At 39.0% G+C, this 12163-nt stretch overlaps 1 protein-coding gene across 1 annotated transcript in view; it reads right to left on the minus strand.

Moving 5' to 3' along the window:
- Positions 1 to 9046: 9046 nt before the first annotated feature.
- ppp1r8b (protein phosphatase 1, regulatory subunit 8b) overlaps positions 9047 to 12163 on the minus strand; it is a 126741-nt gene continuing 123624 nt past the window's right edge. The window contains exon 8 of the mRNA XM_062423286.1: positions 9047 to 9060. The gene's annotated coding sequence lies outside the window, so the exon portion shown is untranslated. The remainder of the gene's footprint in view (positions 9061 to 12163) is intronic.

Genomic DNA, 12163 nt, shown 5'->3' on the forward strand with positions numbered 1-12163 from the left:
TCTGGCATCTTTCCACTCTATAGCTGCAGGAGCCAGAAAAGCCAAAATAAGCTCTCATCTGCGGGTGGTTTTCTCATCAGTCAATACCTTGCAATACCTGCCACAATCACTGCTCCAAACATTGTCCGAGATTACAAGACTATTATAGGATAATATACCAATCTGCCTACACAGGAAAAATATGTCATACTTCTAGCTTAACCTGCAAGCTACTGTGAACACATGTCTGTTTATACAAATATCTGGAAAAATATAGTTATCATATGGAAACAATCCTTTGTTACCTTTCTGCGGCACAGGCTTCCTCATGCTCCAACAATACTGACCAAGCTCACGACACAACAGTGGCCTCCACTCTAAAGACAAGAGAAAATACACAAAAAGTAGCTTTGTTACAGCTTTAAGAACCCTCCAAAGCAGAAAAAAGAAGAATTTGGTGACGCTCATTGCTGTGACAACTGAATTGAAAATACTGATCCCTCTTTTTCCTGTTACTTTGCTTTAAATCCAAACTTTTCAAAATAACCAGATATGGCGTGCTGAATTTGATTAATATTTGCATTACATGTAAGCCCTAAAAACAAGTTGTCTTAGGGTTTGAGGGTTATTTCACATACTGTAAGCATTACATAACTTAATTTTAAGTACCTTAAGAGTCAATCAAGAGTTTAAGGGGTTCTTTGAGCTCAAACTAAATGATCCGTATGTTTGTACGGCCATGTTTCAAAGTGAAACCACAGTAATTGGCTTTGTAGCTTACTGACTTTTCATTATTCATTAATCTGGCCATTATTTTCTCAACTTAAAGATTCATTGGTTTGCCTATAAAATGTCAAAATACAATGAAAAATGCTAGAATTTAGCAATGTGACTTCTTAAAATGTTTTGTTTTGTCCAACCAACAGTCCAAAATCCAAGGAAATTCAGTTTACTATCATGTATGACACAGAAAAGGCTTTAATCCTCACACTTTACTTGCTGCAACCAGCTAATATTTGGCATGCCTACTTAAAAATGACTAAATTGATTAGCTGATTATCAAAATAGCTAATTAATCGTCTAATCATTGCAGCTCTGATCCAAATACATCACCTAGTTGAGCCTGACGAAATGACTGACGGAAACTGACAAGATAAATATTTCCACTGCAATTTCAATTTAGTATATTCAAACAACATAACCACGAACAACATAGCTTATGGATCTAACTTTCACACTTTTTACAACCAAAAAATATAAAAGCTCTTTGTTGAATTAACTGTATATGCAGACAGTGATTTAGATATAAATGCTGGAGACAAAATATTATAAACACCTCTCAGTATGAAGCAATACAATTCAAAAGCACCACAAGCTACATCTTCCGACTGACCATCAATTTCTCTCTTCAACAGTTTCAGTGAGCCTAACACTATAGCCTTCATTCAGGTAGAATTTATTACAGGGTTGTTTTGTTAAGGGAGCTTTAGTTTTTAGCTGGAGGTACTTTTTACCAATATTGCTACGGCCAGAATGCGTTCATTATTATTCCACATTATTTTTCATATTCACACAAGGAGTCAATGCAAAGTTAAGTAACTGGAGGGGAAACACCACTTAATCACAATGACCATATAAGCAATTAAACTTAATAGCTTCTTGGTTGAAGAAATGGTGTTTTCCATTTTGTAAAATTTACTCAACTGAATTCTTAAAAATGTCTTCAAAAGTGTTCAATTAATAGAGTAGGGCGACATGTTTTGAGGCTCAGAGACCCTTGTAAACCAAGCATGGGCTACTCAAAATGAGCAGCCAGACACAACACACAGGTCATCAGGTCAAACTGATATAAACAAATGCTTAAAGTGTTGTTTTGCTCCAGCCAGCAGGTACATACAGCAAAGGGTGGCATTTAGAAGTCATAATCGTATTCTAAATAACCCTAAATGTGGATGCAATACAGCAACAGAGGCCATATACTGAATAGACACACATATACATGCATTATATATCATTTGGGGGGGAATGCTTTGGAGTTAGTATTGACCCACATCCACATATCCAGCGACACTTGTTTACTATCTGCCAAATATTTGAATTTGCCGAGAAAAACACAAGTTACCAGCTTTATTATGACAGTGGTAAAGTAGAAAAGGAGAATGTTAAAACTCCAATGATGACAATGGACCCAGTTTGTTATCTGAACAGATTGCTGCTACGCTGTGATATAAACACACCTACCTTAAAACTTCATAACCGTTTAGCAGCGTTTCTCCCCTCCGGATGATTTTCTTTTCAATAGAAGTGCGCCTTTTTCTTCCGCCAAGGGGGATGGCGTCCAAATTAAAGCGACCCCGCTCCCTGTTTTTTCCCCCCGTCTGGTAGAGAAGTGACAGGAATGACAGGGATTATTAACAGAGCCCAGCAGGTACACCTTTTCCTCCTGTTGCAAACCCCGCTAAGTGCTGCAAACTCAACGTGCAGCCTCTCACACTTCACCTGGCATCTACATGAGACGCTTTGTTTCCGTTCACAGCCAAAATATCGCGTCTTGCATTATCAAAATTTATTGAGAGCTCCATTCAATACACAAAGCCAAAACATGGGACCCCCCCCCCCCCCCCCCCCCCCCCCCCTTTCCCCTTTCCTCTTGTGCCATTTGCTCATTTACCTGACAGCAGCGCTAATAATGTTATTTAGGAGTAGATTAGCGGTAACCTCCAGGATATAAATCAGGGAAAGAAATACATGAATGAACAGCAAACATGCATGCAGCCGCTCAGGCACCACATCCAGCATGCATGCTATATGCTACGCACGGCTACACAGAGACATGCCCACCTCTCGGGATGCTATTTTAGCATGCTATGTGGCTTGCTAGCTCGTTGACCTGATTATAAACATTAGCATTAGCAAAACCGGGAGCATACCAGCACACTGCAGCTAAGCTACTTTTAATGTGGGCTCAAGCGATGGAGCCGTGGCCTAAACTGAGACGTCGCTCGGCGTACCCGAGGATGTTTACCTTGCTTTGTAACGTGTATATTTGTTTCTGATGTGAGATTTAGCGCTTGTCCGCCATTTTTTTTCCCTCTACACGATGAGGAGGGGGTGTTTTGCCAACATTTCTTGCTGGGCAGTCAGTCAGCCAGGAGGGCAAGCTGGAGGATGGAGGAAAAAGAGGAAATCTACGACCCCTGCTGGCCAAAATATGGTATTTCAAACACCTGAAACTATCTATCTATCTATCTATCTATCTATCTATCTATCTATCTATCTATCTATCTATCTATCTATCTATCTATCTATCTATCTATCTATCTTATCAGTTGTTTTTTTTTAGTTTAACAGTAGGGTGAACCAAAAATATCTAGATTATGTATTATGTGCTGCAATACCAAAACATATACTGTACTCATCACACTTGAAGCAATAGTATGTAGCTGCATATTAATTTATAAGCAGGTTATTTGCTGTACATACACTCGCCAAGCACTTTATTAGAAGTACCTGTGCATTATAATGCAATCCAATACAACAGCTCTGCCATTATTCCCTTAATGCCATCGAGTGCATCTTGAAAAGTGTTTCTAATATTTCGCCCCACTCATGTATGTTTATGGAAATGCAGAACATTTTTTAGGAACATGTGTGTCTTGTCCATTTGTTGTTGACACTCCATGTAAATACAATGAGAACCACTGAAAACCAAAATCAAATTCCTCTTAAGCCCAAACATGGACAACAAAGCTTATTCTGACTGTAATAGGATCAGCGGATTTCAGTGATGAGTTTATAGAGATATAATTTTGGAACCTTCAGATATCCTGTATGTGCTTTGCTCTTTTGAGGATATATTCATTGTAAAATTGCAATCTTATTTTTTTGTAAATCATTTTTTAATTGCAGATATATTCCAGTGTATGAAGACATTAAAATATAGATGTGAAAAACAAGTCTATGGAGATATAGTGACATAATTACAGCACATAAAAACAATTTAAAGAAAGTTAAAGCACTTTTTAACATAATAGAGCATTTTTACAAAAACAAGGTGCATAACATCTACAGTGCCTATAAAAAATATTTAAAATGTTTACCCCTTTTATTGCTTTTATAAATGGAATCATGGTCAATATAGTTTGGCTTAAAAAAAAGAATGTACAAAAACAACACTTTAATGTCAAAGTGAAAACAGATTTCTAGAAAGTAATGTTAATTAATTAAAAAAATATAATGTAAAATAAGTGATTGCATAAATATTCACATCCTTTAAAGTGACTGACTTAATTCAATAGAGGTCAGCCCAATTGGTGATTGTAGTCTCACAAATAGGGAAAGGGAGATCACCTGAGTGCAGTGAATGTGTATAAAAACAACTATGTCTGGAAGGTCCATCACTGGTTAATCAGTATTCCTGGCTACAATTACACCATGAAGACAAAAGAACACTCCAAGAAACTCCAAGAAGGGGTTATTGAAAAGTAAAAGTGAGGGAATGGATACAAAAACATTTCCCAGTCACTGAACATCCCCTGGAGTTCAGTTAAATCCATCATTCAGAAATGGAAGGAATATGGCACATGTGTAAATCTGCCTAGATCAGGCCGTCCTCACAAACTGATTGACTGTGCAAGAAGGAGATTGGTGAGGGAGGCCACTAACACACCTATGACTACTCTGAAGGAGCTAAACGCTACAGCAGCTGAGGTGAGAAAGACTCTGCATACAACAACTGTTGCTTTATTGGAGAGTATCAAAGAGAAATTCACTGTTGAAAAAAACTCATATTAAATCTTGACTAGAGTTCGCCCAAAGGCATATGGGAGGTCTGATGAGACCAAAATGGCATCAGCTTTTTGGCATCAGACTAGATGCTATGTTTGGCGGACACCAAACACTAAACATCACTACAAACACACCATCCCCACCGTGAAGCATGGTGGTGGCAGCATCATGCTGTGGGGATGCTTCACGGCCGCAGGCCCTGGAAAACTTGTGAAGGTAGAGAGTAGAATGAATACAGCAAAATATAGGGAAAACCTGGAGGACAATCCCATTCATTCTGCAAGAGGACTACAACTTAGGAGAAGATTTATTTTCCAGCAAATTAATGACCTGAAGCATATAGCGAAAGCTACACAGAAATTGTTTCAAGACAACAAGGTGAATTTTCTGGAGTGACCGAGTCAAAGCCCAGACCTCAATCTAACAGAGAATTTGTAGCTGGACTTGAAAAGGGCTGTTAACGCCTGATCCCTGAGCAAGAAGAATGGAGTAAAATTGCAGTGTCCAGATGTGCAAGCCTGATTGAGACATATCCACAAAGACTCTGTGCTGTGATTGCAGGCAAAGGTGCATCTACTAAATACTGACTTGAAGGGGGTGTATATCTATGCAATCACTTATTTTAAATTATATATTTTTAATTCATTAACATTACTTTGTAGAAATCTGCTTTCACTTTGACATTAAAGAGTTTTTTTGGGTAAATTATTATTTTTTTTAAATGATATTGACCATGATTGAATTTATAAAAGCAATACACGTGTAAAACATCCAAGGGGGTGAATACTTTTTATAGGCACTGTTATAGCATACAGTGGCTTCATTAAAAAAATACATACAATAAAAAAAAAAGATCCAACAGGCACTGCTGCTGATTTTCTTGTAAAAATGCTGCAGAGATTAAGTTAAGTCTTTAGCAATTATTATTAAATATAACACTGACTGTATTAATAAGTATGATCATTAATTTATTGCCAGAGTATAGAAAGGCTAGCAAAATGGAAACACAAATTATTTTTTATCAAACTTTATTGCAGTATTAGAGCAGAACAGAGCAATGATCTAGTTTTATTTCAACTGTGCTCTAGTTTTGGGTGTTTGACAAAAAATGTGGGGTATTAGCCTTGAGAATAACATGAATAAAATTTGATTATAAGTGCACACAAAGCCTAACTTATTTACCACTATTTGTTCCAGTAAAGATTATTTTAAAATTCTCAACAGAAATTTGGAAACATCAGAATTTACTACAAATGGAGACATTTGATATTTCAAACATAACATAAATCACACTCCCAGACTGAAACCGTAGCAAAATAACTGAAATATAATGTGAATGCAGTGGTGTAATAAACCTGGCCTGGTACAATATCTCAAAAGGTATTCTAGATAAATTGTGTAGGTGTGAAAATTAGAAGTATGGGACCATTTGGTAATGCCATGCCAATTAGGTCTGGGTAGCAACTGTAACTATGTGATTTGGAGAAACACCCAGCAGTTCAATTGTGTGTAATGGTCACCTGGCAGCACTGCTAATGCCCATTTCAGCCTACGCTGGGCAGGCCATGGCCCAGTGGCCCCCTTCACCCCAGGCAATTATGTTTGGTTTCACACAGTGAAAAGGGTTAATTGGCAGCGCCCACGCACCTGATTGGACCTGTTTCACGCCTGTCGGCCTTCATCGCATCAAAGGAAACCCCAACCCACCAGGCACCATTATTAGAACACATACAAACACACTTCATGGACATGCACAGACTGTACAAAGACTCTGTTAAATCTATTGTTGACGTGATTGTACATATGTGGAAGAATATACTCACATCCTGCACACACCCCATAAACACACGTGCACAAAAAAAGTATACAACATGCACATATAAACTATCACTATCGTATGGAAATATTGCACCGCACTTAAGTATTCACCATCCTCATGCAGAGACATGAGTGTATTCATCCTTGCATGCACACAGACATTATGCAGATCATTTTATGGATGATCCTAACTAATATCACTAGGGGTCAGTGTTGTTTTATACAAAGAAGGGCCAGATAATTCTGCCACTCATGTTCCTTTTCTCTCCCTATATTCATTTCATCGAGATGTGTCCCAGCTTTCCTCCGGGGACAGCAGAGTGTCGCTTATTATCCACCTTTGCTGCTCACTATCATTTAAAAACTCTAGCTTTTATTAAATTATATTGATGAGTATGGCCTTTTCTCTTTTTAAATCTTTTTTCTTTTTCTCTTATTGGGTCACATTTTTTCGGTCCGTTTCCATTTCAAGTATCTGGGAACTGATCATACTCTAGTTTCTTTTTCTGTGTTACTATAATTACAGCCAAACCAAGTGTCGTGCAGTGAAGCTGTGCATACTGTATGTTGTGTGCCTGTCTGTCAGGTTCTCCATGTGGTTCTAGTTCTTTATTAATAAGGCTTCAACCACTGAGCTGCCAGCAGTCTATGAAAGTCCATCAGCCATTATACAAGCCAGTTTGACTGGGAAATAATAACACTGACAATGTGTCCCATCCAACAGTCCCCTCTCATATAAATCGCACTTTCCTTAGGTTGAACAAATTGGACTCACATCTCACATCACTACTGTTGTTTTGCAAGAGTCTTCAACAATATTTACTAAAATGATCTTCATCGAAATAATAATATCATAATCATACAGAAAAGCACTTTAAAAAAGTAAATATTAAAAAAGGCAAAGATTAGGAAATAATAAAGGTATTACAAAGGTGATAAGCTAGATAAGTAGTTTAATTTTTTATAATATTTCGAGGGTTGAAAGACACTGAAAATTCCTAGCACAAAGCTTATTCTACACACTCAAAACACATTCAAACCATGTATACAAATTGCACTGTTAGATTTGTAGATGCAAATGCCTTTTGATAGCTGTCATCAGAAGAATTTTCAGAGGTAATTTCCTCTTATCTTGTTAGCGTGGATCCACAGCCACATATACAAAGAACCTGTAAACATATGACAATTTTGAGACAGACCTATTGTGTCAATGCAAATGTAAATTCTCATATTAGTGTTTGCACTTTTCTTTTGGCAGCAGTATCAGTTTTTAGTTTGTTTGGAATGTCTTGCTTGCTCTTTTCATTTTATCGCACTAATTGAATTTGGCTCTCTTAGCTGGCAATGTTTTTTTGGATTTCCAAACGTGTTGCCGTAGGTGTCCACTAGCCAATGGCGTGGCTCCATCGCCGTGGTCTGTTTCTGCACATACAGACAGTACAGCAAGGATCTTTTCCCACTGCGCCTCCTTGTCACTTTCAGCACTCTGGCACGCTCCAGCAAAGTCACCCCTTCTCACACATACACAAATATCCAGACACATACAGTAAACAGACACACACACACATATGCATGCATGCGCAGGCACACATACATGCACACAGCAAGTGTCAGATTGTGTGTGTTCCTTTCCGACTGCGCCTCAGAGGACTCTGAGCTTGTTCCACACATAAGGACATGCACGCACACACACACATATATAGATAGAGTCCTGATACACACTTCCCATCTCTGCTGGCATCCTGGGAGGGACATGCGAGAGAGAGAAAGAGCATATGTTGGATAGACATTTGTTGAGGGGGGATATTTCTCTTTGGATGTTGTCTTACAAGCTCTGATGGCATGGCGCAGAAAGAAGGCATTTTTTCGTCCAATTTATTAATCCTTTTAGGCAATGTTCTCTGTTCAGAAATGCAAATTGAATCAATCTGAGGCTGACTTTAAGACTTTTCAAGTGGGATTTAATTAGAAGCCAGGGCCTGCAGTTTTTAATGAGAGAGGGGGTGGAGAGATGGAGAAAGAGAGAGAGAGAGAGAGAGAGAGAGAGAGAGAGAGAGAGGCATGGGGAGGGAGAGTGGGTTGCGGTTTTGATCTGGGGGTCCTGCTGGAGAAAGGATACACAAACACCCACAACATACTGTACACACACACACACACACACACACACACACACACACACACACACACAAACTTACACACATGCATGCACACACACAAATACACCCTGTAGAGCTGAATATGAGGCGGATGCCCGCTGTTTGGTTTTTCTTCACTTCCCCCATCTCTGTCTTGTGAGAGTTCAACCAGATTTCTTGTTACTTCAGTATACATCTCAAACCTTCACACCAGCCTACCATATATCAGCAGAGATGGAGTCGGAGCTTCATGCTGCTCTTCAGTGTCAGACCTGCTCAATAGTAAAACACCTCAGATTAATATTAGACAGCACTGGTTATTGCAGAAAAAAACACATACCTTGCCTGGTTGAGTAAAATTTAAGAAAAACAAGTCAATGATAGTCCAGGTTTCAAGACTTGATACAGCTCAATCACAGGCCACACACACAGATATTTAACATTGCAGTGAACATTGTGTATTTATTGTACGTAATCAATGCTTGCTGCTGCTGGGGCCCCTAAACCAGTGCTACTTTATGAAGTGGCTTTTTTAACATTTCTTGTTGGATGATCAAAGAGATCAGTCAAAAGAAGCCATGTCCTGATCACATTTTTTCCCAGCAGAAGTTTCCAAACAACAGCAGCACTGGTTATGTTAAACCTACAACATGTTACTAAAAAACACGAAACAATCTTGAATATGGGGCTGCTACATACAAGCAGATGAGGGTCTGATTATCTTATGATTCATCCATGTTGTTCCTGCAGTTGTTCCCCACTTTTTTGGGTTAGGGTTAGGGTTACCCCATAAATCAACTATGTCTACTTGTGAATTTATATCAGAGATTGAGTTTAGAGAAATTCAACGACAAAAGACAAAAAAAGATTTTAAGTTCTCAGATGGTTTCATTTGTGTAATTTTGGACATCTGAAGAGCTCTCTTTAGTATTTCACAAGAACAGAGACTCAAGTCTCCAAAAATGAGCATAATGTCATATCCCAGAACTATGATTTTTTTTCTTTTCTGTCTAGTTAATCATCTTTGGACTGCTCAGATTTATCTTTCGACCCCCCGTGGAGGTTCTAAAAGTAAAGCCTCACTTTTGTGTGTGTTTGCATGCATTTGTGTATAAGTGTGTGTGTGTGTGTGTGTGTGTGTGTGTGTGTGTGTGTGTGTGTGTGTGTGTGTGTGTGTGTGTGTGTGTGTGTGTGTGTGTGTGTGTGTGTGTGTGTGTGTGTGTGTGGTTGAGTATGCTTTAAAGTGTGCCAACATGAGTTATTTTTGGTTATTATAGTTCTTGAAGGAGCGGGATCTTCCCATCCCTCCCTTATAAATGATTCTAGCAGACAGCGCTTCCCTCAAGAGAAAAACTGGTGCCTGGATTTATCAGAGATTTCACTGCCATTTGGCTATCACGTGCTACGTCTGATACATTTTGGGGAAATATGGTGCTGTTAAAAAGGGTGAAGTCAGCCTGTGGTGTTGGGATGTGGTTTGGGTGCTCACGCTCTCATCTCTACAGTGACTCGCCGCCTTCATTCCCTCTCCCCTCTCTGTTTCCTGTCACCCGCTCAAATTGTGGCCAAAGCTGGAGAGCACTGGTGTTTATTTTTTTGGCGGGGGGGGGGGGGGGGCTACATGACAACTTCATGGCCACTCTTCACCGTTCTAACTTGACCGTTTCCACTTTTAAAGTTATAATGGAATAAACATGAAAACACAGTAGGAATAAACACAAAATGATGTCCACGAAAACTACAATTTTGGATGCCAGCGGAGTTGATGCACAGTATTGAAGGAGCAGTGGAAGGAGGGAAAAGATGTGAGGAGATGACTTTTAGGCTGCCACGGAGAGACATGAATTTACCCATTAAAATGAGAACTCCAGTGTGTGCCTCGCAAAATGCTTGACAACTAGTTGATACTGTCAATGTTTAAATAATACTAATTAATCTCCATTATTGAAACATGTAATTAATCTCTCTCTCACTCTCACTGTGTGTCTCTCTGTCTTCTTCCCTCTCAAATTTAATGGAACATGAAAGGGAAACCCAAAGAGCAAATGCTGTGTTGTGGTCCTTGTGGGGAGCTCATTGAGGGACTCACATCAGAGGAGAAGACAGGCAAAGAGACAGACGTGTGGACATGTTTTGACAAACAGACAGTTGGTCCAAAACTCCTCCCGATCTTGGCGCTCTGCGCTGCCGCTCCCTCTATCTCTCTCTCTCTCACTCTGTCTTTGAACTGAGGCCTTCATTAACTATCTGCTGATTAACAGGCTTGGGAACACGGGGGGTAGACGGATCAGAGGAGGAGAGATAGAGGGAAGAGTGAGAAACAAAAAGACAGACATAGGGAGAAAGAAAAAGAGGGGGATACAGGTTAGAGTGCATCCACACTTAGGTCATGCTCAGACCACTCGTTCATTTTAAGTAGACCACTGCCATTACATAAAAAATAGTCCATCAAAGAAAGCAGAATCATCATGCAACAAAAAAAGGGAACATTATCCAGCAAAGCAATGTGCTGGCCAGCCAAGAATGTACAAGCACACATTCCTGTTGCTTTGTTACTTTGTTCTGTCAGTATAATTATTCGGTAACACTATATACAAAAGGTGCAACAGTACAGTATGTAGACGTGATGATGTGATATTTATACTACTGGTATTTTTTTGGGCGCCTATTCTATTATTTCGGGGAAGAGAATTTATACTATAAATATATTTAATTACTGGGTACTGATTCATGTGTTTATTCCAAAATGTACATGTAAGTGAGGGACATGAAAACATAAACTTGCAGGGGGGGTGAATTTTGTCTGTTAATGGTGGGGGGTGATCCATAAGCATGATCATCCTTGAAAGGCACAGGTCATAAACGAATCTCGATCTTTGAGGTTTGCTGGTGAAGTAAATTACTGCTGAGAATGTTTTCTGTGGAGATGTTGTTCAGAGATGCTGTATGTTTCATAGGTATTGCTAAATTTTTGATGCAAGTTGAAATTAGATTACCATTAGGGGGGACCTGAGTTTGACAGTCATGAAATGACCCATAGCTCATTATATACTTTAATTTTGGCATTGTGCAATGAATTTTCCAGTCATTCACTTGTAGTTCATGACAGTTACACTATGACAGGACATAATCAATCATCTCCGGCAACCACCTTGGCCATTAAATGGACACTTCTGGTTACAGTTCACCTGTAGACATGTCTTCTTCTTTTTTTTTTTTTATTCAAGCAACCTGTGTAACAATAGTGGCAATCTACATAAACCTCTTAGTCCCATTCTTTAGTCACCTGTAAGTACAATGTTATACCACAGCAGGAATATTTACAGCATACACGTTAACAGCTATATAGCAACCTGTCAGTTTTATACTGCTGTAATTACAAGTCCCGTCCATTTTATACATTTTTTGTTTTTAATAACTAAGAAGAATTAAGCCCATTCACT

Source organism: Scomber scombrus, chromosome 7 (assembly GCF_963691925.1).
Source record: "Scomber scombrus chromosome 7, fScoSco1.1, whole genome shotgun sequence".
Lineage (NCBI taxonomy): Eukaryota > Metazoa > Chordata > Actinopteri > Scombriformes > Scombridae > Scomber > Scomber scombrus.